Here is a 27575-nt window from a genome sequence, read left to right as displayed (position 1 = left end):
TCTCTCTCTCTCTCTCTATATATATATATTTATATTAAAATAAATAAATATAATATATTAAAATAAATATATAATAATATATATATTAAAATAAATATATAATAAGATAAATATTAAAATAAATATATAATAAGATAAACATTTTTATATAATCTGCAATAAAGATGTAACCTCTCTATCCAGTTCCTTGGAGATATATATATATAGATATATATATATTTATACAGATCTACATATCAATCTATATATATATATATATATATACACACTAACACTGTTTCAACTATTTTATTTCACATATATATCTATACCTACATTCATATCTATCTCAATTAATATATATTTCATGTATTATGTGCATATATATCTAAAGAACAGTAAACATATATATGCATGTATGTGTGTGTTTATCCATTTACCATTGGAGGTATACAGATACTGATATAGATAAACACACATACACACACACACACACACACACACACACATAGACATTCATCTGTGGGTATGTGTTTGTGTGTGTATCTCTTCATGGCAAGCTAATACTATACCGGTTATTTATTTCATACGTGTGTGTGTGGGTTGTGTTAATAAAATAAATAATCAAAGTAGCATTAGCTCACACAAAGAAAATATGCCTTCTTTTCTTTTATCTTAGAACACAACACAATACTTGATATAGTGGGTATTCAATTAAGGGCATATTTGAGTGATATCATTGGATCTTTAAGGAAATATTAAGGTCAATTTAAGTATAATTATTAAGAAAAGGTAACAACGAATTTGAATAAAAAATAAACCTATATTAAAATTCAGAAAATAAACTGTGAAGAAAATAATGCCAATTACCTGTAAAAGGTAGTAAATGTTTAGCTTTTGTTACATACAGTACTGTGTAACACCAAAGATGATATTGGAATAATGACAGCTGGTTCCACAAATAAGTAGCTATAACAGAAGGATATCATCACTGTTGAAAACTCATAGTGGTCTTCCAAATGTTCAAATGTTCTCTTTTTTTTTTTTTTTTTTGAAATTTGTTCCAAAAATTCTTAAAGAAAATAGTACAGTAGGATACAGCCACTTTTTAAAATATAAAACAGATGGTGATATTAGACATACATGAAAAAGATTTTAAACTTTGTGTTAGAGATTAATGCACTGATAAATTGAAGAGTAAATTAAATAAAAGACAGTAAATTATAGGAGTAAATGTGCACCAAGGAATGTAGAAGACATTATAAGTTGAGTAATAGATTAAGAATATAGAAGTTTGCGAACCAATCATGGCACCAATTACACATGAAACCTGTTGTCCTGCTTTGTTTTGGTTTCTTAGGAACTCCTTTTTCTCTTCTTTCGTTAACAGATGTGACCCTTCAAGTAATATTTACTAGTATAAGGTGGGCACCTGTCCCTCACTAGACCAAAAGTAATCCATCTCATGATGGGAGAGACAGTACAGAGAAATAATTTAAAAGGCTCTGAAGCCAAATTTTCCATTTCACATCTGCTCCTGATACATACTAGCTGTCTGATTTAGGGCAAATAAGCAAACTTTCTGTTGCTTGGTTTCTTCAACTAGAAAGTTTAAGTGAGGTAGTCAACAATAGGTATATAAGAGTATCCCTTTAAAAAAGGATTCCAGTGGCACCCAGGTGGCTCAGTCCGTTAAATGACCAACTTTGGCTCAGGGAATCATCTCATGGTTCATGGATTCCAGCCCCCATCAGGCTCTGTGCTGACAGCTCAGAGCCTGAAGCCTGCCTCAGATTCTTCTCCTTCTCTCTCTGCCTCTCCCTCCCCCCTCAAAAATACACATTAAAATTTTTTAAGGATTCCATAAATATAAACAAAAATACATAAAATAAAATTCCCAACTTAACCCCTTGAAGCCAGACTGCTATTTTCAATGATAGAAAGATAAAAGCATAATTACTTATTATGAGAAAACATGATTTTCCTATTCCTCCTGCCAAAAACAACTAATCCCCTAGATATTATATATAAAACAAAGGAAGACTGAAAACTAGAGAGAAGAAAGTAGACCAGTTAGAGATCTTGGTATGAGAAACATCCTGGGGCTCCTGGATGGCTCAGTTGGTTAATGTCCAAACCTTAATTTCAGCTCAGGTCATGATCTCGTGGTTTGTGAGATGGAGCCCCACATCAGGCTCAGTGCTGTCAGCACAGGGCCCGCTTGGGACTGTCTCTCTCCCTCTCTCTCTGCCCTTCTCTGTGTTCTCTCTCTCTCTCTCTCTCTCTCTCTCTCTCAAAAATAAATAAACATTTGAAAAAAGAAGAAAGGGCACATGAATGGCTCAGTTGTTTGAGAGTCCAACTTTGGCTCAGGTCATAATCTCGCAGATCATGAGTTGGAGCCCCACATTCGGTTCTCTGCTGTCAGCACAGAGCCTGCTTTGGGTCCTCTGCCCTCCTCTCCCTCTGTCCCTCCCCAACTTGTGCTTTCCAAAAAATAAATAAACATTTTTAAAAAGTGATAAAAAAAAGAAACATCACAAAGGTGAGTTTCCAGGATTTTTGTTTCGTTTTGTTTTATTTATTTATTTTTTGCCTCAAATACCCTAGACTGGAAACTGGAAAAGCTGGTAGCCCAGAAATGCCAATGGAAGCAGAAGAACAACTATTTTTTGTAACCAAGGGGAAGGAAAGGAGCAGCCTCAAAAGACAGAAAACTGGGGCTTCTAGGTAGCTCAGCCAGTTACGCATCTGCTCTTGATTTTGCCTCAAGTCATGATCTCACAGTTCGTAAGTTCAAACTCCACATCAGGTTCCACACTGACAGCATAGAGCCTGCTTGGGATTCCTCTCTCTCCTTCTTTCGCTGCCCTACCCCCCTCTCAAAATAAATACATAAAGGTAAAAACAAAAAAAGAAGACAGTAAACTTTCAGCAACTACTCTGCTTTAGCCAATGCCACAGGAAAAAAATAAAAACAAAAACAACACAAACAACAACAACAAAAAAAAAAAAAAAAAAAAAAAAACTGTGGCCTCACCCTCATCCACACCAGAAAATTCTGAATGGTTGCCTAGAATTCCATCCTGCAGAGGCTATAGGGGAGGTACCCCAATACATCTGCCATGATGGTGTCAAAGAAGGCTAAGTAGAGAGTTGGGAAAACTTCTTCCCCTCCAAATGCTAACAAGCCCCCTTCCCATCATTCAAGGTATGAATGGAGACCACCCGAGAAGGTCGGGCTTCCAACGCCACCCATTAGTGTTGAGGCAACCCTTCTCCTGCCTGCAGGTATGGTGTCAGAGGAGACCGACTAGTTAGGACTCTCACCATCTTAGCAGTAACCAGGCCATGTCCCTTCCATGGTGTCAGTGGTGGTCACATGGAGAGCAGGAACAGGGAGGGCCTTCTTAGCCCCTCAGAGCCTGAGGCCTCAGAGGCACCTGGGTACTTCAGGTATTTCATACTGTTAAAGCAAATAATTTTTTAAAGTGCTGAAGTATTAGCTAAGGGAACTATCAAGTGTAATAGGGGTATTTTTTCTATTCTTCAGGGGTTTTCATCACTTTCTTCAATTCAGTGAACTTCCTATTCATCTTTTCAGTAAATCCTTCTTATATTATGGATGCTACAATGCTCTACATTTTCTAGACACACTAACAGTTGTTTTTTTTCCCCATGTGATCCAAGTTCCACCAGTCATTCACACAAGATGTAAGAGACAAAAATGAGCAAGTTTTGAACCTTCCTTAAGGAAATCAAGGCCAAAGGAAGAGGTGTTTAGCCATTGTATATATGTTAAAATATATATGTAAAAGAATATATATAGTTTTACACTCAAGTTCAAGATATTATAAAACATCAATGAAATAGGATCCACTGTCAACTTCCTAAGGACATTGATGTAAAGAGGAGGGCAGATGTCAGTATAGATTGGAAAATACCTTCCAGAGGGATGCCAAATTCTTTTCTTGCCCAAGAAGAACAACCCTGGGCTGTGGATGGACATTTATGCTAGGTATATTATCTTATGTTATCATTCAAGTTCTAAGACACGCCTAGAAATTCTGTGTACTGCCTATTATTTTCTTCAAAATTGTATCTATCAAAATTGAATTCTGTTGCCTACAACTAACAGTGACCAATAAGTAATTGGTAAAAGAAATGGTTGCAAGAAAAATAAGCTAAAATACATGCGACTCTAAAGAGTTTTTCTGACCTAGAGTTTGAAGGCAATGAAAATCTGGTTTACATAATCTGAAGAAACACTGATAATCTCTGGCACACAATAATGAAACATTATTTAAGTGATTAAATATGGGTAGTTGGAATGAAAAGCCTACTGAAAGCAAAACTTTGAGTGACTCTTACAATAGACACTTTTGAAAGGCTGTGATGTGAGCTGACTGCTTCTAAGCTTGATGGAGAACTTAAAGAAAATGACTCACTTAATTAAATTGTTGAACAAAATCATGGTCAGAGAGCCACTGGGTTTCTTCTTGTAGAAGCAGAGCTCAATGGCTGAATATCAGATGTTGAATCTGCACTTCAGTGGTACTGAAATATACTATGAGATATACTCACAGCATTTCCAGAGGGTTTTTTAAAATTTTTTTTAAATGTTTTTATTTATTTTTGAGACAGAGAGCATGAGCAGAGGAGGGGCAGAGAGAGAGGGAGACAGAATCTAAAGCAGGATCCAAGCTCTGAGCTGTCAGCACAGAGCCCGATGCGGGTCTCGAACTCATGGAGTGTGAGGTCATGACCTGAGCTGAAGTTGGACGCTTAACTGACTGAGCCACCCAGGCACCCCAGCGTCTCCAGAGTTTTTATAGGAAAATGGAAACATTGCCTAGGAATGAGTGGGAAATTAAAAAATACGCTGGAGACATTCATTTGCCTCTGGATACACTAAATGAACAAATTTACTGAGCTTCCCTTCTCTGTAGAAATGGTCCTTCTTCAGTTATTGGATGATTCTCTTGCTGAAAACTCTGTAATGACCATACCTGTTATTTCACAAAAGAATATAAGTTTCCCTCATGTCCCACTTATACTGCTGTGCATAGTCACCAAGCTCATAACCATACCTGGCTGCACATCAGAATTACCTGCAGCAATTTAAAATATCCTGCTGTCTTGACCAGTTAAACCAGATTCTCTGAGGCAAAGCTCAGGTATCTGTCTCTTTTAAATGTTCCCCAGGAGAATCTTACTTATCCCTTCCCCCCAAATTTTATATTTAGAATATATGTAAATATGCTTTATATATTATATATCTGCATATACATTATATACAAATATATACATATGTATGTATCTATATATTATATGTGGGTATAATATGTATACACTCTTCTTATTTATTAATATTGTTAAAAACATGAGGAAATGCATGGGTATATATTCTAAGGATGCCGATGTTAAATTAGGAAATAAAGAATATAAATTTAGACCTGGATGAATTTCTTGATATGAGTACACTTAGAGGTTCTGGATTTCACATATTAAATAAATTATATAAGAATAGTTTTAACCATTTGATTAAGTGGCTATTTTGTGTAAACATGGATGAAAATATCCATTCATCAGTTGATGGACATTTAGTCCATTTAATTTTCTGAGGAACCTCCACACTGTTTTCCAGAGCGGCTGCACCAATTTGCATTCCCACCAACAGTGCAAGAGGGTTTCCGTTTCTCCACATCCTCTCCAGCATCTATAGTCTCCTGATTTGTTCATTTTGGCCACTCGGACTGGCGTGAGGTGATACCTGAGTGTGGTTTTGATTTGTATTTCCCTGATAAGGAGCGACGCTGAACATCTTTTCATGTGCCTGTTGGCCATCCGGATGTCTTCTTTAGAGAAGTGTCTATTCATGTTTTCTGCCCATTTCTTCACTGGGTTATTTGTTTTTCGGGTGTGGAGTTTGGTGAGCTCTTTATAGATTTTGGATACTAGCCCTTTGTCCGATATGTCATTTGCAAATATCTTTTCCCATTCCGTTGGTTGCCTTTTAGTTTTGTTGGTTGTTTCCTTTGCTGTGCAGAAGCTTTTTATCTTCATAAGGTCCCAGTAATTCACTTTTGCTTTTAATTCCCTTGCCTTTGGGGATGTGTCGAGGAAGAGATTGCTACGGCTGAGGTCAGAGAGGTCTTTTCCTGCTTTCTCCTCTAGGGTTTTGATGGTTTCCTGTCTCACATTCAGGTCCTTTATCCATTTTGAGTTTATTTTTGTGAATGGTGTGAGAAAGTGGTCTAGTTTCAACCTTCTGCATGTTGCTGTCCAGTTCTCCCAGCACCATTTGTTAAAGAGACTGTCTTTTTTCCATTGGATGTTCTTTCCTGCTTTGTCAAAGATGAGTTGGCCATATGTTTGTGGGTCTAGTTCTGGGGTTTCTATTCTATTCCATTGGTCTATGTGTCTGTTTTTGTGCCAATACCATGCTGTCTTGATGATGACAGCTTTGTAGTAGAGGCTAAAGTCTGGGATTTGGATGCCTCCTGCTTTGGTCTTCTTCTTCAAAATTACTTTGGCTATTCGGGGCCTTTTGTGGTTCCATATGAATTTTAGGATTGCTTGTTCTAGTTTCAAGAAGAATGCTGGTGCAATTTTGATTGGGATTGCATTGAATGTGTAGATAGCTTTGGGTAGTATTGACATTTTGACAATATTTATTCTTCCAATCCATGAGCAGGGAATGTCTTTCCATTTCTTTAAATCTTCTTCAATTACCTTCATAAGCTTTCTATAGTTTTCAGCATACAGATCCTTTACATCTTTGGTTAGATTGATTCCTAGGTATTTTATGCTTCTTGGTGCAATTGTGAATGGGATCAGTTTCTTTATTTGTCTTTCTGTTGTTTCATTGTTAGTGTATAAGAATGCAACTGATTTCTGCACATTGATTTTGTATCCTGCAACTTTGCTGAATTCATGTATCAGTTCTAGCAGACTTTTGGTGGAGTCTATCGGATTTTCCATGGATGAAAATAAGAAAAGCTGCCATTGATAGTCTCAATTTCAATGTTTTTGGTAGTATTATGAATTCACAATGATCAAAAAAACAGTACCTAATCACCAGAGCAAAACTAGTGGCAGAACTGGAGTGTTATTTGGGACAGTTGGTTAAGTAAAGATCTTTGGTGGTAGCTAACTCATTAAGATTTGATTTTCTTGGGAAAAAAACTTAAGACTAGAAAGAATGACAGCCTTACTTGACCCCCAAAATACAAAGACAAGGACCTCCATGCAATTACAATATTTGAGTTCAAATACACAGAGTATATTAAATGAAATGAATGTTAAGGTGTCTTGAGGTAGGTCTCAGTAATAACCTCTCAAGAATATCTTAAAAATCTCACTTCTAGTAGTCTACCAAAGAATCTTTAGCTATATGTTAAGAGTAACTGTGCATTGGGAAAAGAAAATATCCAGAACTCTGCAAGATTATTGGATACTTGCTCTGAGTTTATCCTAATCAATCAGGATCACAAATGCCTATGTTGATCTTTTGATCCAAGTGGGGACTTCTGGATGTCAGGTTATTAACTCAGTCTCACAGGGTCTATAAAACAATCTTGTGCTTTTGTTCTCCCCAAATTCCAAGTGAATAGTAAATTATACACACACACAAACACTGAAAGAGTCCTCACTTTTACCTTCCTGATCTGTGAGTGAACATTAGCATGGTGAAAAGAGTAGATTTGACTTTTCACACTGAACAGTAAACTAAAAGCAATGTAGTAACCTTGGTAAGACAATTAAGTTCAAGTCACCCTTGAAGATTTGAAATAAATAGTAGTGCTGATACCTATCACATTTTATATAAAACTTTGCCTTGACTTATACCAAAGACAAATGAATTTAGAAAATGACAGCAAATTATTATAAACTTAATCAGGTGGTGATTTCTGCTGAAGCTACCATTAGAGATGTGATTTATTTTTTTCTTTTCTGGAGTAAAAGCGCAGAGTGTCTAGAACCAAAAATTTTCTTCATCTAACAGATTATGTTTACCTTATTACAAAAGAAGAAACATCAAATGGAGTGTTCTTCCACCTGGAGGAATCAGCAATATATCTGTATCATATATTCTGGGCCATGTGGCATCTCTGATGCTGTGATATAATTCCTTCTGCCAAGACACTGACCATCTACCATTTCTTGGTACATCACTACGGTCCAATGTAGCTGGTATCCTGAGTATAAGATCACATAAGCATGAACCTGGTGGTAGCTCTCATGCCTCGCACAAAAGATAAACCTTGAAACCTTAGGAGTCTGACATCTTAGTAAAAGTTCTGAGTCACATGGAGTGTGGCATGTTGGAATGAATACTTTATAAAGATCGAAAGGAGACAAGTCGTTGCATCATGTAACCCACTTTCTATGAAGATCCCAGAAGTGTAGGTAGAAAAGCTACTGTAAAACTTCTGCCTATCTAAAAGTCAGAATGCCTTGGGAATTCATGGGTCACAGTTTGATTTAAAACTCAGATGTAAAATGGATTGAGTCCTCATCTCATCTAAAAGCAGGAGTAAATATCCTTCCCTACCTCCACTCACTATCATCTTTTAAGGATTATCTTCTGTCAATACAGTTTGGCAAAAAAAGGATTGTTTTCTTTTCTGGCTCTTTACAGGTCCCAAATTTTAGTTGTCTTTTGTTTGTTTGTTTTCCTGCTAACTTGTCCCTTGTTACTACTCTGTATACCAGCTTAGACTTCCGCTTTCTTTCCTGATGATAACGGCATAGAATTCCCAGGCTACCAACTTCTTTTGCTATTCCCCGAAGTACCACAAAAATAAGAATTTGGGGAAAAACATATTTGACTGAAGACTTGGGATAATGGCAAATGTATTAAAACTGTAAGTTATGATGTTAACTCTTATTGTTGTGACAGCCTCCAAATCTCAGTGATTTTACACAATAAGCCTCAGTTCTCTTCACAATTGTATGAGTTGGGTGACTCTTCTGAGTGGCTCTCCAAGAAGTAACTCTGAAAGTCAAGTTCCATTTACATCATTGTTCCATTGCCCCCTGGAGCACCATCCACAATTCAGGGAACCTTTGCATTCAACTGTCCAAGAAAGCAAGTTAAGTATGGAGGATGCCATAAGGCACTTTGTAGCCAGGACAAGAAGGGGTGTATTTGACTTGCAACTACATTATACAACCAGTGCCATCCTCATCTTCCATCCAAAGAAGGCTGGAAAATGTAGTTACCATGTGTTCCCAGGAAGAAAAACAAGATTGATAAGCATCCAACTAGAATATGCCCTGGAAAGTAACTATAGTAAATACATGAAACGGGAGAATTTAATATTAGATAACATTATTCCATAAAATAAGGCTCTCAATTTTATATAGAATTTCGTGAACCCTGGTTCCCCCTCATATTTTTAGGACCTTTTTCTTTTTTACCTTCTTACACCTCCCTACAACACCAGCAGCTACTTCCAAAACTCATGTAACCATATTTTGCAAATTATTTTAACTCTTATTTTTGCTTACACATTTCCCATCTACCCTTTGTTCTCACAACCATGCCTTTGTTAAATAAATAGAACCATTAATATTTTTCTGAGGCAAAAAGAGACATTCTCCCACAGAAGTATTTTTTTCCCTAAGCCAACCAGCTCAAAATGTAGATAGCTTCTAAAAGAAGCAATTTTTCTTGCTGTCATAGAATTTTTCAAAATCCCTATACCTTCTCTTCATATAGGAAAAGCTGTCATCAACATTAAAAAGTGGCCTGCCAAATGAGAGATATTGCTAGAAAGACAAACTCATAACAGTTGTATCTGCTATTCAGGGATGCTGTGCAAATTATATGAGAAAATATATGTAAGTGCCATGTCACAAACTATGTGCTCAGTCGATTTTTTTTTTCTTCTTTCTTCTCATCCTGTTCTTCCCACTTAGCCCCTTTCCGCTTGGCTCTGACCTCCACAACATTCACTTCTATGGTTGACTTCTTCAATCTAATATTTATTACCTTCTCTGGAATGTAAGTGGTCTGGACTTCTAAGAACACTGCAAATAAACAGATCAACCTTAGAGATATCCTTTTCTCAAGTCTGCTTCTATTTTAGGGAAAGGTGACCACTTTTTAAAAATTCTATTCCATATGACAGCTCCTTAAATATACTTGCTTCTCTGACTTATTTTGTTGTTGTTGTTGCTGTTCCTTGATGGGTAACAGACACCAGAAACATACCCCAGTGTGACTTTTATGCAATAAAATCATTTCCTAAGATTAATACGGCATACAATGTTGAACAGGCTGCTTTTCATCACATCTCCATGCTGGTTAAGAAACAAAGAGTTGAATCTATAATTTTACATTTTACTACTATTACTTATATTTTTAAAACAACTACTTAAGGGGCACCTGGGTGGCTCAGTTGGTTAAAGCATTCAACTCTTGATTTTGGCTCAGGTCATGATCTCATGGTTCATGAGTTGGAGCCCTGCTCTGTGCTGATGGCACATAGCTTGCTTAAAATTCTGTCTACCTCTCTGTCCCTCCCCTGCTTTCTCTCTATCTCTCTAAAAATAATAAAAATTTTTTTTCTAAAATAAAATACTTAAAATAAAGACCACAATTTTCTTTTATTCAGTATGGCCTCAGCAACTTACATAGTGGCTGGCAATGATCACAAATGCCTTCTTTCTTATCTATCCTGCACTTGTTTAATAAATATTTACAAAAAAAGGGAAATTCTGCTAAATTATACTACAAAGAATATTGGTAGAGGTTGTTAGACAGTGATGTCTACAAAGCTCTGTTTTTAATTAGTTATGATAGCGATCCCTCCAAATCTGTATGAACAGCTCAAATTGTGCACATCAGTTACAGAATTTCTCCCTGTATAGAAAACCTTTCCCCTTTCTAGCTTCACAAAAGTGCTCACCCTTTTTCTTGAAAGACAATCTCCAGCAGTATGCAAAGATTAAGCCAGCACTTGTTAAGCCTGCCTACCCAACACCAAATTTCTAAAAATAATTTTAAAAAATTCAAAAACACCGAAGTGCGTTGGGAAACAAGAAGAGAAGTTAGTGTCTCATAAACTATGCATGATCATTCATACAGAGAAAATAGGCAAAATTAATATGAAGAAGAAATCCAAAGCTTAAAATGTGTGCCAATGTATTACTTCTGTAAGTAAAGGCTAGTGGACAGAAACTGCAGAGAAGACAGGAGGTCATGCAGTGGCAGCCAAAGCTGTCATTAGTTTGATTACGCCCACAGAGGTGGCCAGGAAAAATCTCCCCTGTCCATTGCTGACTTGTGTCAGGCAATAGCCATGGAGGCAGACACCTACAGACAAAAGAACAGGGTTTAGGAATTTGAGCAGAAATGGGGTACTCACTCCCAGAAGATTTGGTCCTAACCTGCGGTGCCCACTGCCTCTCCCACCCCTCTGTCACTTTCCTGGAAAACAGATCAAGTGAAAGCTATAGTTCCTGCTGCCAGGTCTTTACCTGCAAGCAAGCTGTGTAAAGGATACTACAGGCAAAGCAGTCTAATAAATGGAAATCTCACCTAGGAAAATGAGAATACCCGATAGCCAGCACTGAGAAACAACTCAACCAACACAAGAACTAACACTTGAGGAATCAAAATTAATAGAGCAAGCAGAAAAGATGATGATTTCCTCAAATTACAGTACTTAGAGGAATTAATGACGTTGGGTAATGTTCTAGTTATAGAAGAAACACTCAGAATCAGGATTTGGAAATGTTAGTATATACAATCAATCAATTTCATGGTAATATATATATTTTAAGTATAAATATATGTATATTTATAGATATACATATACATATATATATGAAATTGGTTAGCAAGAATAAAATTTAAGTAGCCTCTTGTAATGACATATTAAAGAATGTGCCATTTTCTCAGGAAACAAAGTTTCTGTGGTTGAATCTGATCCAATTTTTCCAAATTATAGATGATGGCCAAGTCCCAGAGAGAGTTAGTGTTCAGAGTAAGAGCCCTCTCTGCAGGCCATGGTCACCAAGCATCAAAAAGGACCCCTCATGCTAGATGGGGTCACCTCTCTGCAAAATCAATACTTCCTTTGCACATCTGTCTACATCAACATTAGCAGAAGCCAAGTGGAAGCCTGTATCTCTTACTTATTCTAAGAGCCTTCCCCAACTCAGCACTCATACTCCCTTCATCACTGTCTGTGTCCCTTTTGTCTAAAGTAATCATGCCGCTCCTCCTTGTTTATGACCATCACACAAGTAGCTCAAGACCCTGAGATTTCCCTTCATCTCCCAAACCTTAATTCTACTATTTCTATACAACTGCCCCTCCGATCTCCTAAAACGCTCACTATATTCTCTGAAACTCAAAGCAAATCGTCACCAAACTCCTCTTTTCTTCTCTTCCTTCTCTTTTTCTTCTTGGAGTAACTGAAGTTTGGCTCCCTCTGATGCTGCTGTTTCTCCTCAAGCCTATCCAAGATAGAATTTATTACTCTCCCAAAGCTCTCACAAGGCTAGATTGCAGGTCAAGTAATTACGGTTCTTATTCTCCATTATAGTATCTAGAATATTTTGGTTTTTGCTTCCTCAGAATATCCAGCCTAAACCTCAAATAATCAAACTACACCTCCCATTACAGCTTCTTGAATAGCTAACTGAGTTACTGCCTCACGTTCCTAGATTTTAGCTCCAGGCTTAACGTCATATTCTCCAATACTACTCTTATTATATAATATTTGGTGATTTCAATCCACATACATCTTCCTGTTGATGTCTTCACAACCTGATTTCTTGATCTTCTGTCTTTTTCTTGCTCTGTTTTCCATTCTATCTCAGCCATTTCTTTCTTTGATCCTGTCTCTGACTCTGTCTTACCATTATCTTACTATCTTTTTTAATGTTTATTTATTTATTTTGAGAGAGAGAGAGAGAGAGAGAGAGAGACAGCAGGGGAGGGGAAGGGAGAGGGAGAATCCTAAGCAGGCTCTGTCCTGTCAGAGCAGACCCCCACATGGGGCTCAGTCTTACAAACTGTGAGATCATGACCTGAGCCAAAATCAAAATCAAGAGTCAGACACTTAACTGACTGAGCCACCCTGGCGCCCCTCAATACCTTTCTAAGCACAATTTAAAATATTCAGCTCTTCTGTTGCCATTTCATGTCTTTCTAGATTATTTCCACTAACACTCCAACACCAACAACTTTGAACCCACTCTCAGTCAACTTATCTAACTTATTCATGATGCCTCATTCTCCACATGGCCTGTCTTCTCACTTTACCCAACTTAAATTCCACAGTAAATCTCTTTCGCATATACTATCCACTTCATCACTCCTGTCTTTGTCATCCTCTTTTGGTGAAACCACAACCCTAGCTAAATCCATCTTTCTCCATACTCCATGCTGAATGTGGTTGAGGAAATTCACACTGTGATGAGTGGTCTCACTTTGAATGTAGCATGTCTTTCGGTCTCTCCAAGGGTCTCTACCATCCTAGTCCAGTTTCACACCTACCCACTGAGACAACTCTTTCATTCTTTCTTCTCTTCTCTCGATTTCCAATATCTTCTTTCTCATTTTCATTCTCAGTCAATGATTATATTGAACAATGTCGTGCTTCTCTGAGAAACATTCTGATCCATTTTGTTTGTTTGTAGGCCCTTAACTGCAGAATGCTTTCATGTCACACAACAAGCACCTGGTTTTTTTGTTTCTGTTTTTGTTTTTGTTTTTGTTTTTGTTTTTGTTTTCCAGAGGACTACCTGAGAATAATGGAGCCTGTTTGGTAACAAAAGTACTGGGAATTTGCCACCCTTGGAAATCATTTAAACAATGAGTGATGAATACTGTTGTATGAAAGTCCAGCTCATTTGCCTTTGATCAGGACAAGTCTTAGGCCTAATTTACACTCCAGAATTCCCCTACAAGATCGGGCTGAATATTTATGGGACTATACCTGATTGATTCTTTTTTTTTTTTTACTTTCGCTCTTTCCCTGGCCTCCTCCCAGCTATCTCTTAATGGTCTCTCCTGAGAATACTTCCTTAATAAATTGCTTTCACAAAAATCTTCAGCTCAAGTCTTCTTCTGGAAAACAACAAACAAACAAACAAACCTAAGACAATGGCTTTGAAGAACTCAGAGGAGTTCTACAAGCTATCACCCCATCTACTTATCTATCCACCAGTATATCTTTGGATTTTTCCCATTAAAATGGGAGGACTATCATGTACTCAACTCATGCACTAATTCTCATCTCCTCTTGCTTCCTCAAGAATATCAATTTTTAGCAGATATCTCCTGCATCAGCAGTTTTTCCCTCCCTGATGTACCATTTCCATCAGTATCTGTTGTGGGTTGAATGATGCCATCCAGACAGATATGTCCATATCCTAATACCCAGACACTGAGAATGTTACTTTATTTGGAAAAAGAGTCTAAGCTGATGTAATTAAGTTAGGGATCTTCACCTGAAAGCATCATGGGTTCACCAGATATGCCCTAAATCCAATGGCAAGTTTTCTGAAGACAGGATGTAGATACAGGAATGGGAACAGGCAATATGACCAGGGAGGCAGAGATTGGAGTAACAGAGCCAAGGAGGCCAAGGAACACCTAGAGCCACCAAAAGCTGGAAGAAGTGGGGGAAGGATTTTCCCCAGAACCTCCCAAGGTAGTACAGTTCTGTTAACACCTTGATTTCAGACTTCTGGCCTCCAGAACCATGAGAGGACAAATTTCTGTATGTTTTAGACCACCCTGTTTGTGACTATTTGTCTCAGAAGCTAAGGGAAATGAATATAGTATCCAGATATGTTATTTATTTCTCCCATGAAAAAAATACAAAAATGACAAACTTTATCTTAGCCCATTTTCTGTTATAGTTACTATGCCATTTTCTTTCCTTTTACTATGAACGCCCTTGAAAGAATTGTCTCTACTTGGTACTTCTAATTTCTTTCTTCTCTTTTTTCTAATGAACCCATTCCAATAAGGTTCCCACCCCCACCCCCATATCACTACAAAGAAACTGTTCTTATTGAAGTTACCAAAGACCTCATAATAGATTCTAAATCCAATTTTCATTTCTCAGCCCTTATCTTTCTTGACCTATGAGTAGTAGCCTTTGACAAAGAGGATCGCTCTCTCTTCCCTTAAATAATTTTTCCACTTACTTCCAGGGGATCTCACTCACCTGTTTTCCATCAACCTTACTCTTGCTGCTTACTTCCCATCACCGCAACATCTACAATTTAAATTTCTCTAAGACTTACTCTTTGAATTTCATCTTAAATATTAATATAACTCTTTGGGTAATTTCACCCAATTTTGCAGTTTTAAAAAATACCTATATGCTGATTTCTAATTTATATTTCTATTCCAGTCCTCTACTCTGTACTTCAAATCCATATATTAAACTTTTTACTTAATACCTGTACTCAGAAGTGTAATAATTATGCTAACTGTAACATGTCCAAAGCTGAGTTCTAATATTCATTCTTAATTTCTTCTTACCTCCTAATAGTCTACATCTTAGCTAATGGCAACTTTATTTTTCCAGTTATGTAGGCCAAAATATTTAAGTCATTTTTGAATGTTTTTAAAGGTTTATTATTATTGAGAGACAGTGAGAGATAAAGCATGAGCATGGGAGGGGCAGAGAAAGGAGGAGACACAGAATCTGAAGCAGGCTCCAGGCTCTGAGCTGTCAGCACACACAGACCCCAACGCGGGGCTTGAACCCACAAACTGTGAGACCATGATCTGAGCCCAAGTCGGACGCCTAGCTGACTGAGCTATGCAGGTGCCCCTATTTAAGTCATTTTTGACTCACCTTTTACTTGCTCCTCAAACCCAGGAACTGATAGCACTTAACAGTTCTTCAAATGAACTTCAAATGAATAAGCTCACTTTTCACATTACAACTGCCAATATTCTGATCCAAGCTAACAACTTCTCTTATGTGGATTACTGAGATAGCCTTCTAAATTGTCTTTCATCTTCTGCCTTTTTCAGTGTCCTCTAAAAATGGCAGACACTGTGATACCATTTAAATATAAGATAGCTAATGTTATGTCTCTGCTCAAAACCATCCCACATCTTCCCACATCACTCAAAGGAAGGAACAGATTTCTTCAATGACTTTGGAGTACCTACATGATTTTCCTGCTGCCTCTTACTTCTGGGATCCCATCTCCTACTCCTGTCTCTCTTGCTTACTCCCCTAAACTGTGATTATTTCATAGTATATCAAACAAACCATGCACACTCCAACCACTGAGAGTTTCTTTCATACCTCTTCTTCCCTTCCCTTCCCTCCCCTCCCCTCCCCCCCCCTCCCCTCCCCTCTCCTCTCCTCTCTTTTCCTTCCTCCTCTCCCTTCTCTTTCTTCTTCTCTCTTCTCTTCTCTTCTCCTCAGTTGTTCATCTCCATATTAGTTCTTTATAAAAGGCACTTTCTCATACAGAGCTACTGTGGGGTCCTTGTCTAAAATTTCAGCTCTCCTTCCTGCATTGTTTTTCCTTCTTAGCACATATCAGCATCTAACATTCTATATATTTAAAATTTTTATATTGTTTATTGTTTGTCCTTATCATAGCTTTTAAAATTCACGAGGTCAGTGATATCTGCCAGTTATTTTTACTTTTGTATCCCCATTACGTGGTATGTTGTAGGTACATAATTAATAGCTACTGAATGACTAAATACAGTGATAGAAAACATTAGCCTTGAGAGGTGAAATATCACAGACTAAAACATCAAAACAAAGTCACCTTATTTACACCCTTTTGTAATTTCTGGCAATAATAAGAGATTCTCAGGAGATGCAAATATTACAGATAACATTTAGGTAAATTCAACTGATATTTTAGATTAAGCATTTAATGCCATATACTATTTAGATCCCCAGTATTCATTTATAACAATCTACTTCATTTTGACTCAGGATTTTATATTTTTCTAAAATAATTAGTATTAACTCCATGCCAGAACATACCATACTGTATAGTAGACAATTGAAACATTTCTAATAAAACATTTTTCAATGTTTGTCACTTTTTTGAACTGCTAAAATTATTATGATTAATGCTTATTACTTTCTATCAGAAAATATATAATATTTCTTTCTCTTTAACAAAAGTACAAACAATATGCTCATATTAATGATTTTACCTAAATCATGCTACAAACAAAAGATATCTTTCTTTTAAAGATTTTAGGAGAAAAATATTTCTATAGCCCTCCTGATGATAATTATGTTTTAATATTAGCATCAGTGTCCTATATCATTAACAACTGCCTCTGGTGTCAGTTGAGGTCTCTTCCCAAGAGCTATACTTGAATTATTTTATCACGTAATAATTTGTATCAAAATATTTCATTAGATACCACCACTTTCTTATTATACACTATAACTAATTCTAAAGAAGAAATACTGTAAAGAACTGGGGAAATCTCTGAATGTTAATATATCTCGATTCTAGTTTAGATTCTTTCAGTAACTAGTTCTGAAACTAGTCATGATCTCACAGTTTGGGTTAGAGCTCCACGTTGGGCTCTGTGCTGACAGCTCAGAGCATGGAGCCTGCTTCGGATTCTGTGTCTCCCTCTCTCTCTGTCCCTTCCCCTACTCGCTCTCTCTCTCTTTCTCAAAAATAAGTGAACATAAAAAAAAGGAAAGAAAGAAAGGAAGAAAGAAAAGAAAGAAAGAAAGAAAGAAAGAAAGAAAGAAAAGAAAGAAAAAGAAAGAAAGAAAGAAAGAAAGAAAGAAAGAAAGAAAGAAAGAAAAAGAAAGAAAGAAAGAAAAGAAAGAACAGGGGGAAAAAGGAAGTACCTAAAGACAAATACAATTATCTGGAGAAAGTATGCGTTTTATAGATTCAATGCACTTATTGTAGAGATAGTCACCCTCAGTTTTTTAGTTTTTATTAATTTTGTTAATAGGTACTTAGTTTTGGCGGTACCTGGGTAGCTTAGTTGGTTAAGCATCCAACTTCGCTCAGGTCATGATCTCTCAGTTCCTGGGTTCGAGGCTGCGTCAGGTTCTGTGCTGAAAGCCCAGACCCTGGAGCCTGCTTCTAATTCTGTGTATCCCTCTCTCTGTCTGCCCCTCCCCCACACTCTCTCTCTCTCTCTCTCTCTCTCTCTCTCTCTCTCTTTATCTCTCTGTCTCTCAAAAAATGAATAAACGAAAAAAAATAAAATAATAAAAATAATTACTTAGTTTTTCATGGAACAAATATTTGAGGAAAGCTTGGATACTTGTCATGCAGGAAGCATTCTGCTTGACCTCAAAGGTGCAACAATGGAATGGATAGACATGGTCAGTGCTTCGAATATTCCAGTGTCTTTACAACATGAAATTAATTAAAAAAAAAATTAAAAAGGAGAGAGAAAGAAAGAGACAAAGAGAAAATATTCTTCATTCTCTCTCTCTTACTACTGGAGTTTTCTTAGATAAAGGAGAAAATAAACCATCCACTATTAAAGAGTTAAGGGTTTGGATCTATATAGAAATTAAGCAGTTCCTTCAGGAAAACAATACTATCATGGCCTCTGAGCCACCTAGATCTGACTTCTGTTCCTGATGTTTCTTTAATGATTTTTTACATAAATGTTTTATTTTAGAATAGCTGTGGACTTATGGAAAAATTGCAAAGATGGTACAAAGAAATGTCATGTACTCCACACTCAGTTTCCCCATTATTAACATTTATATTAGTATTGTATATATGGTACATTTCTCATAATTAATGAACCAATATTGATACTACACATTAACTAAAGTCACTACTTAATTCAGATATTTTTAGTTTTGCCCTGACCTCCTTTTTTTTTTTTCTAGGATGAAGGACACAACACTACATTTAATTCTCATGCCTATTCAGGCAATCTTCTTTCCTTTGCAGAGGACTCCTTTGTTAGAGAGAGGGCTCAGGGTATATTTCACAATGATTACTCTTACCCTTCTGTTGGAAAACATGTACATGAGAACCAGGTTGGTTTCTTGAGTGTGTTACCTCCCACAAAGCAGTCCCAGGATTTTCTCACTCTTAAACTAATGTCAAGCACTCAGCCTCGTGCATTTATGGAAAATCAACGTTGAACATTCTTACCAGTTCATGACTTCAGCAGCTTCTACTCCTGGTAGGCAGATCTTGACAGTGACTTCAAGGATTTGCCTGTCTCTCCAAATTTCAGGGTGTCAGTTTGCTCTGCAACCTCAATTTTCATATGGGTCAAGGAGAAAGTGATCGTTTTTCAATTTGTAAGAATAGAAGTGACAACATCCCAACTGTTTACATGATGTAGCTGATATCATGTCTTTGATTGTATGCAGTGTCAAGGCTAAATATGTTTTGCTGACTTTTATAATTCTTAAAGATACATCCTAGAGGTGATGGTTGTAAGAAACACTTAAACTTTAGCTTCCTTCTTGTAGGAACATTTACTTCTTTTCTGCTGTTTAAAGTAGCATTAGTTTCTTAAAAGACTTCTGCTAAGGAGAGTCATTCTATTAGTAGCTATTAATGAAAAGTCATATCTAGATTGATGATATATGTATAAATAAGCAGAGAAAAGAATGCTCTAGTTTTTTGAAAAGAATAAGCAAAGAGTATGTTATTCCTGTATGGGGGGGGGAATGGGGTACAGAAATGCTTTTTTCTCTTTTTACAACCATTCTTTCATTGAGAAGATGTTTATGAATCTGGAAGGACAAGGAAAAGAACTCTATTTTTGCTGAAAGTGCACAGACTTAAGAATTCTGCAGCTTAAATTTCCCAATTTTATGTGTGAGATGAAGGTTTCAGCTTTATCCTCTGTATACTGTGGATGATAGTTGTACCCCACAGCCTTCTTGTGATTAGATTACGAAATGGTCGATAGCTCTAGAATCGGTACACGTAGCTGGTACTCAACAATCATTAGTTTCTCCTCTTTTTTTTTTTTTTTTAATTCAGTTGGTTACCCTTTCCATCCTATTTCACATCTTTCTGAAGGGACATGAGTTCTTACCGTCTCACTTGACCTTTAATTTGCCCTTGTGAAGAAGGCAAAGTTTGCCAATAGGGAAATGATACTATTTTGAGTTATTTTTATAGTCTGACAACTATGCTACTGACTTAATATTCATTATCTTATTTACTCTCACAATATTCCATGTTTATTTTTTGCAGTTTTGGGTCAAAAGACCAAGAAATGTTACCTGTTTGTCTATGATCACATATCTAAAAAGTGGCTAAACCAGAATTGCAATCAAGTTCTATCAGAAAACAATAATTATGGTTTCATAAACAATCTAAAATTTCATAATAAATCTCTCATATATTAATGATGTCCATTTTCATGAAATGGACAAAGAAAGCCAGACTTGCCTGAAACATGAAGACAGAGAATTATATTTTCTGAGCCCAGATAACAGGCAAATGCAAACTCAAGAAAAAATTTGAACAAAGTACATTTTGCCTAATGCAATTGTTGTGAACAAGTGAAGAAGAAAAAACTGAAACTTGAAAAAGAAGCTGATTGCATTTTTCGTCAGTGACATCTTCATAAACAATTGAACAGAATTATCTTCAATGGCACCTGGGAAGTAAATTTCTGAAACAAAATTGTAGAGTCTCCATATAATGTGATCTTCCAAAATGTCTGACCTTCCCGAGCTAGCATTGAGACTAAGCTTAGTCAGCTTATAGGCTGCTGATTCGGTAAGCCTTTTTAAACTAACAGAAAACTAAAATGATAGCTTAAAACTATCTAGATACGCAATGACTATGAGATTAGCAGTTTTCTTCTAACAGGTTAGTTATAGTTGGATTTGACATTTAGCTAATACCTCTTCTTTCATCCAACTGTAATTAACACTTGATCTGTAGTCTTAATACATGTACCACAGATGCCACAAGGCCAGAGTGGAACTTTGTGGATTGATGGATGACCTGCCAATGGAACATCTTATTTTAATGACGATAGGCCTAAGTAAGCTTTCTTTTATCCTGTCTTACTGGACTTATTGGGATGTGTATTTTGCAACTTGGCTACATTGAAGTTCGAATTCTCCTACCCTGAGGTACTATATATTTTAGCCAGTTATTTAATCTCTTCAAGTTCCATGGATTTCTGAAAATTTGAGTAAGATAACATTTTCAGGTCTATTAGAATGTAATAAGACTTGATTTTCTCTTATATGAGAAGTTAAAAAAAATAATCTTGGGGCCTGTGCTTTTCATTAGATTGCAGAAATTTTCTTTTGAAAAACCCAAGTTTTGTGACAGAGATGAGATTAATGTCATAAGCACTAAAAGCACACAGACTCCAAAGTGTTTAAATCCGGGTCCGTCCCTTATAAACTCTATGTCAGTGGAAAGTTGTTCTAACCCCAGTGAACTTCAATTTCTTCACCTGTGAAATAGAGATAAAAGCATCTTTCTTATATGGTTATTGTGAGGAATGTTTTGGGCTTTTTTTTTTTTTATTTTTTTTCAACGTTTTTATTTATTTATGGGACAGACAGAGACAGAGCATGAAAGGGGGAGGGGCAGAGAGAGAGGGAGACACAGAATCGGAAACAGGCTCCAGGCTCCGAGCCATCAGCCCAGAGCCTGACGCGGGGCTCGAACTCACAGACCGTGAGATCGTGACCTGGCTGAAGTCGGACGCTTAACCGACTGCGCCACCCAGGCGCCCTGGGCTTTTTTTTTAATGTGTGTAAATCATTTGTACTTATTAAACCATGACCAGTATTATTATTCAATTAAAACGAAACAGCTTTCTTCTATCCTTACTATTGCTAAGAGCACCAATGTAATTCTATTATTCTCTTATGATATAATGGGAAAGAATGCAGTATTCTGATTTCAAATATCTACAGAGGCAAGCAATATAAATCGGGTGAATCTGAAGTGCAAAATGATATAAACAGAGATGAAGAATGTGTAAACTGGAAAGTGTATGCCCATTGAGAATCTTTTCCAATTGAAAAAGTTTTAAATGCTACTTTGACCAAACAAATGAAATCTGTAGGATTAATCTGGCCCATTGTTCCCATTGTAAGTGGCTTAACATGTTGCATAAGGGAGTTGGAGTGTAAAACAAATAACTTTGTCCTCTATAGCATTTTATTTTCCTTTTTGGCCCAGGGAAAATGCTTCCATGTGTTAGAACTTATATTGTATATTCTTCAAAGATGTGTGGCCCTAGAGGTTGTAAAATAATTTCAGAAATCACACATATAGTGATTCTAAATCCACATAATAACTTTTAGAATAACTGTTGTTGGTAGGTGACTTATACCATTTTTTTTTCTGCAGTGGGAATTAAAAACAAAACAAACATATGAGAAATCCATATACTAGTAACTTCAAAGAATTATTTGTAAGGTTCTTTGAGGTCAACCCTAATTCAAGACCAAGGAAAAAGCGTGGAAAGCAGCAGAAAGACATGCCTGTCCTGTGATGAGGACACATCATGCTCCATATACTACTCAAATATCAAAAGTAGGTTATCTATTAAAATACAATTTTTGATGTTGCCTTTATTATAGGAAAATGAGTTTGTCCCTAGTGTTTTCTTAAACTGATCCATTTCTAATTTAATCAACTCCCAGGTAACTTTTCCTTCTACTGGATAAACCTGGAAGTTTTTTAATCTTCAATCAGTCTTTTGTTTCATACAGTGGGTAAGTTGAGAGCTGTGGGGGGAGATCTCGCAACTCAAAAACTAGCCCCTCAGTGTGGCCCAGGAGCTCTTCCATAGTTTCTTTGCCATTATATCCAAAACCCTTTTCAAAACCTCTCTGCTCTCATCAAATCTCCAAACCCATTGCTCTACTCTGACTTAAGATTTTCACCTTCTACTTCACAATGAAAAAAGAAGTACTAAGAATAGTCAATTCCATTCACCCTTAATTAGGAGAATTCATGGAGCTCCTTCTTCCCACCTGACGTATCCTCCAACTCACCTCACGACATAAACAACCCAACAAAAACAACTAACAATAAAGAAGGGCTCTGGTTTCTAAATAAACTGGTCATATTTGCAAATTGTGTAAAATGCCTCTTATTAGACATTACCCTTGTCCTATCTGTCCCTTGCATTTGACAAGTAATTCATCTTGTTTCTCTAATATCTTCTGTGCTTCTCTCAATCATGGTGCCTCATAAATGCTTGACTGAAATGATTACTATTCAAGTATAAACACCAGAAATACTTAGATACATTTTGAAGGATAAAAATTTACAAGAATCTTTAGTCATAATTCTCTGAAAATGACTTGAAAAAGAATATTCTGAAGTTTAAATCTAAACTGGGTAGCTTAGAATTAAAACAGCGCATGTCCCCTTAGACATAAAGGAGATGCAATAGCTACTCAATTGTAGAAAAGACTGTACTAAAGATGAAAGAAAAATTGAATTAGGTTGTCTGTCTTTGTCCAGTTGAGTTACTTTTTTTTTTTTTTTTTTTTTTTTTTTACTTTACTTACTCTTTCTCAATTACATGGGGAGAATTACTCTTTCTTCAATTACAGTAACAAAACCTCCACTTCCACAAATTCCTTCTGAATTCTGCCATTTTTGCTCTGGGTAGCAATCAGAAAAACAAACAAACAAACAAACAAAACACTAGGCAGTTTTCACAACAGGAACATTATTATTCAAGACTTACTTAAAGGGTGGCAAGGGGGTGAGAGAGGAACCAGAGGAAAGAAGTAAGATAAGGAAAAATGGAAAAGGAAATTAAAAGGAAGTAGAGAAAATAAAAGAACATAGAAATGCTAGAATAATGGAAGTAGAGTCAGCTTGGAAGTTGGGGAAAGGAGAGATTTACACCTAAATTTATTTACAGACAGATCATGTGTCCTTGAAGAGTGGCAGCAGATGCCGTCTCCCTTTTTCATTCTAGAAGCCTCCACTCTGTTCCATTTAGTGTGGTCACTGACAAATTATATTTACTTACCAACTAAGTAATCCAGCAGCATACGTAGAGGTCTTCCTTCACTGAATTGCCTTAAGGTATGAATTAAAATGTAAACCTGTGAAGTATCAATAAAGCTGACATAAAACTTTTTGTTCCCAAAGATAGAAAGCAAAAAGAGCATGGCCTTGGGGTAATATACTATGCCTAAAGGCTAACCGCGTCTCCTGCCACACATTATATTGGAGTGTTATTACATTTTGTCTATTAAAGGCATAGTGCCCTTGGGATTTTACAGGGTTTTGAACATAAATCCTTCTGCAGCTCGAAAATAGTTGATGCAGAAGTATATACCATGGCTCTAATATTCATGAGTGGGACAAAATACCAAATCATATCTTGAGATGCCTAATGTGAGTGTCAAATTACAGCCTCCACCAAGCAAAAGGGAATGCTAATTAAAAGGGTAGGACATGTTCCAGTTGTTCTAATCAAAGAGAGCTTAATCCTTCCATAAGCTGGCTGGCTTTGTTGGAGGAAATTCTGAACAACCTTGTTACTTTTGATAACTGTAAGCCACTGACTCATGGCCCCTTGACAGCTAGCTGAGCATGTAATAACATTTCTCTGTATTTGGGGACTGGCTTAGCTGGCTTTATAATAGATTATTGTGGATGTTAAAGTGAAATGTTAGTCTTTCTTTAAAGCTCTGTATTCCCCAGTAATTAAGGTTATAAAAAGGGCACTGAGCACAATATAGTTTCAAGGTCGCCAAACACAGATATAACAGCCTTCAGTTTGTGTAAATAAAGTATTAACCATAGGTTTATTTTGCAATTGTGTCATGAAAAATAGGTTTTTCAAGAGCAGTTTGATGGGAAAGTATTTTGAGGTGCATTTATAAATGCTTTTTTTCTCTTTTAGTTCCAAAGAAATTAATGAATAGAAGGGAAAGCAAGTGACATTACAGAAAGGCAAGAAACAGAAAAAGAAAAAAATATATACATATATATATATATATATATATATATATATATATATATATATATATAATTTTGAAAGTTGAAAGCTATCAGTTAAAGAGAAAAAAACAGATACCTGAGCAGAGTTTCATCCCAAAGCATTTGAGGTTATGGATATAACAAGAACCTTGGAGAAATCACCACCTTTGGCATGAAATGTCTACAGAGACCACACAAACAAGGATTTCACTTTCACTTTCAAGGCAGTGACAGTTATTGGCTATTTGTGTTTCCAATTCATTGTAAATGGAAAAAGTTAAAGAAAAAGTTCACCCAAGAGAGCCATTTAACCACTTATTTCAAAGGAAGAAATTGATATAGTTTCACTTAACTTTACAGTTTTGATACTTACTCACCATTTGAATCAGATCCTTATGTTCATCATTAAAATAAACAGAAACGTTACATCGTGTGTTTCATAGGAAATACTTCTTTGTGGTGTTCAATTGCCATATAATTTGAGATGAAAAAAAAAAGAAAGATTTTCTATTTAAGTACTGTAAAGGTAAAACAACTTCCTATAGAGTAAAAAAGTCACACTAATGGTGTAGATTACTATTGCAGAAGGGTCCTCCAGTTGGGAAAGCATAATTTATAGTGTCAGTAAGGCAATCATATTTTCATTCTACCAGATAAGATCAGGGCAGGTACTCCCCAAGGAGCGAGCCTCTTTGCTTCAATTTTAAACTGATGAAAGGGAGGATGTGCAATGCTTTATAGTGCAGACAAAAATGTCACATCAGTAATTGCTATGCAGGTGCGTAAGTACATGCCAAATAAAACCATAAATTATATTTCTCATGCATTAGGCGTTAATTGTGTCAGTAGTTAAAAGAACAATTACCACATAATATGTACCTTTTTAAAAGATAGAAATACTCAGGAAATCATTCGGATAACCTTTTGTGAAGAATTAAGACTTCCTTTGAAGGTATTTTACATTTTTGTGCCTATCTTCTAAGCAGAAATCTTTATTTTAGTCAAATTCCTGCCATCAAATGCCACATATAATATATCGAAGGCTTCCAAAATGTATCAAATAAAACTATAATTAGGGATATAATGAATTCATTTGAAGTTACATGGTAGAATAAAATGAAGCTTGCATAATTTTCAGGAAATTAAAGCCATCGTAGACATCACCAGCCCCTTTCTCTCTCCCCACACAAATTTACTCAGTTCCTCCTTTAGAAGAGACAAGAATTTCAATAGCTGTGTACCTCACACCTGTAAACCTGGTAACCTTGTTTGGGTTGCTCCTCCCATCTGCTCTTTCCTAGGCACAATTTCTCTCCCACATTCACCCAGTCTTTGCCAACCAGAGCCCTTTTCTGGTATTGTTCAAACACAACTTAGGGAGAAGTGTCTTGTTCCTCTCTGGCCATAAGGCAATGAGGATACAAGCACTGGGCTGGTAATGCTGAGGTTTAAGTATTGCTGAGAAATGAATGCCCAGAGGAAAGCAAAGACAAGAGCAAACAATGGGAAACTGGTGGTATTAAAGTTTCCAACATCCTTAAGGGCATATCTACCACTGACTTTTCTGGAGTTGAGTTTGGTGCACTAATTACCAACTCCTTTTGGTTTATGATACTTTGGGTTTTTTATACCCACAAACAAAGGAAATGTGGGAAACACATCTGTGTTCCCATTGGACTTTGTTGTTGTTGTTAAGCTATTTTATATGAATTGCCTAAGATGCCTAGAACTTGCATTTGAATATGACTTAACCATTTCCCAGATAGATCTCAGTCAAGTGTCTAAACTTCTCTGTGATTCAGTCCCCTTATATTAAATTAGGTAATAAGTATACCTGACTCATGGGAATGTTATGAAGAGAAATGAGTTAATATATGTAAAGAACTTAGACCAGTAGCTGGCACAAGATAATTACAACAATAATAAAATAATATTAGGTTTTATCAAGGCCACTTAAATTGATTATGACTTTTAATCATAACAAAAATCCATATCAGTTGTTTTCAGTGTTGTCACTTCACAGATAAGAACACTGATTACAGACAGTCATAGTCCTGGCACTGAATTCCAGGTTTCTTTGAATCTGATTATTGTGTTCTTTCCCTTTTATGAGGCTACCTCTCATAATGTTAATATGAAACTCATTTCATTATATTATTGTTTATTATATAAAAGTCCATTTCTTCTGCTAGATGATAAATCTTGTGAGGATGGTAACTATACTAAATTCATTTTGCTAAACGAAGTACTTAGCAATGTACTTGTTCTTCTTCCCTCTCCCCCAACACTTTTCCTTCCTTCTCTTCTGTCCTCCCTTTCCCAGGTCAAATACCTATGCCAAAGGGTCATACAATCTACTGGAAATGATTTGGACTCAGTCTCCTGGCTCCCAAAGTTTCCTTACCTCCACAGAATATTGTCACCCAAACAAAAAACATATTTGCTTATTTTCCCGTGACCTGAGACTGCCCCCTACTTAACTCTCACAGGTGCTCTTTCATGAGGTGATCTCTTCTCACTGGTCTGGATTTTGTATGGAGTCTCTGCTATAACTCAGCTTTGCATCTATAGCTCATTTCTCTCCAATCTTCATTGCCCTTGATATGTTCCACAAAGATCACCTTGCCTTTGATTCTAAATTCCCAGCAAAGAACTACTATGAATCTCTACTGTGG

At 36.4% G+C, this 27575-nt stretch overlaps 2 long non-coding RNA genes across 2 annotated transcripts in view; both read right to left on the bottom strand.

Annotated features, from left to right (window-relative positions):
* Nucleotides 1-19324, bottom strand: part of LOC121037960 (uncharacterized) — a 30728-nt gene extending 11404 nt beyond the window's left edge. Inside the window, exon 1 of the long non-coding RNA XR_005794082.1 lies at nt 19102-19324. This is a non-coding gene — a long non-coding RNA (uncharacterized LOC121037960). The remainder of the gene's footprint in view (nt 1-19101) is intronic.
* Nucleotides 19325-21902: 2578 nt separating this feature from the next.
* LOC121037959 (uncharacterized) lies at nt 21903-25083 on the bottom strand. Its single transcript, XR_005794081.1, has 3 exons — nt 24998-25083; nt 23469-23564; nt 21903-22182 (listed from the first exon to the last, which is right to left on the bottom strand). It is a non-coding gene; the product is annotated as an uncharacterized LOC121037959 (long non-coding RNA).
* Between the last annotated feature and the right edge of the window lie 2492 nt (nt 25084-27575).

Source organism: Herpailurus yagouaroundi, unplaced genomic scaffold, assembly GCF_014898765.1.
Source record: "Herpailurus yagouaroundi ecotype Mexico unplaced genomic scaffold, PumYag 164, whole genome shotgun sequence".
Classification (NCBI taxonomy): Eukaryota; Metazoa; Chordata; class Mammalia; order Carnivora; family Felidae; genus Herpailurus; species Herpailurus yagouaroundi.
Note: the sequence above shows the minus strand (reverse complement) of the source record. Positions and strands in the feature narration are given on the sequence as shown.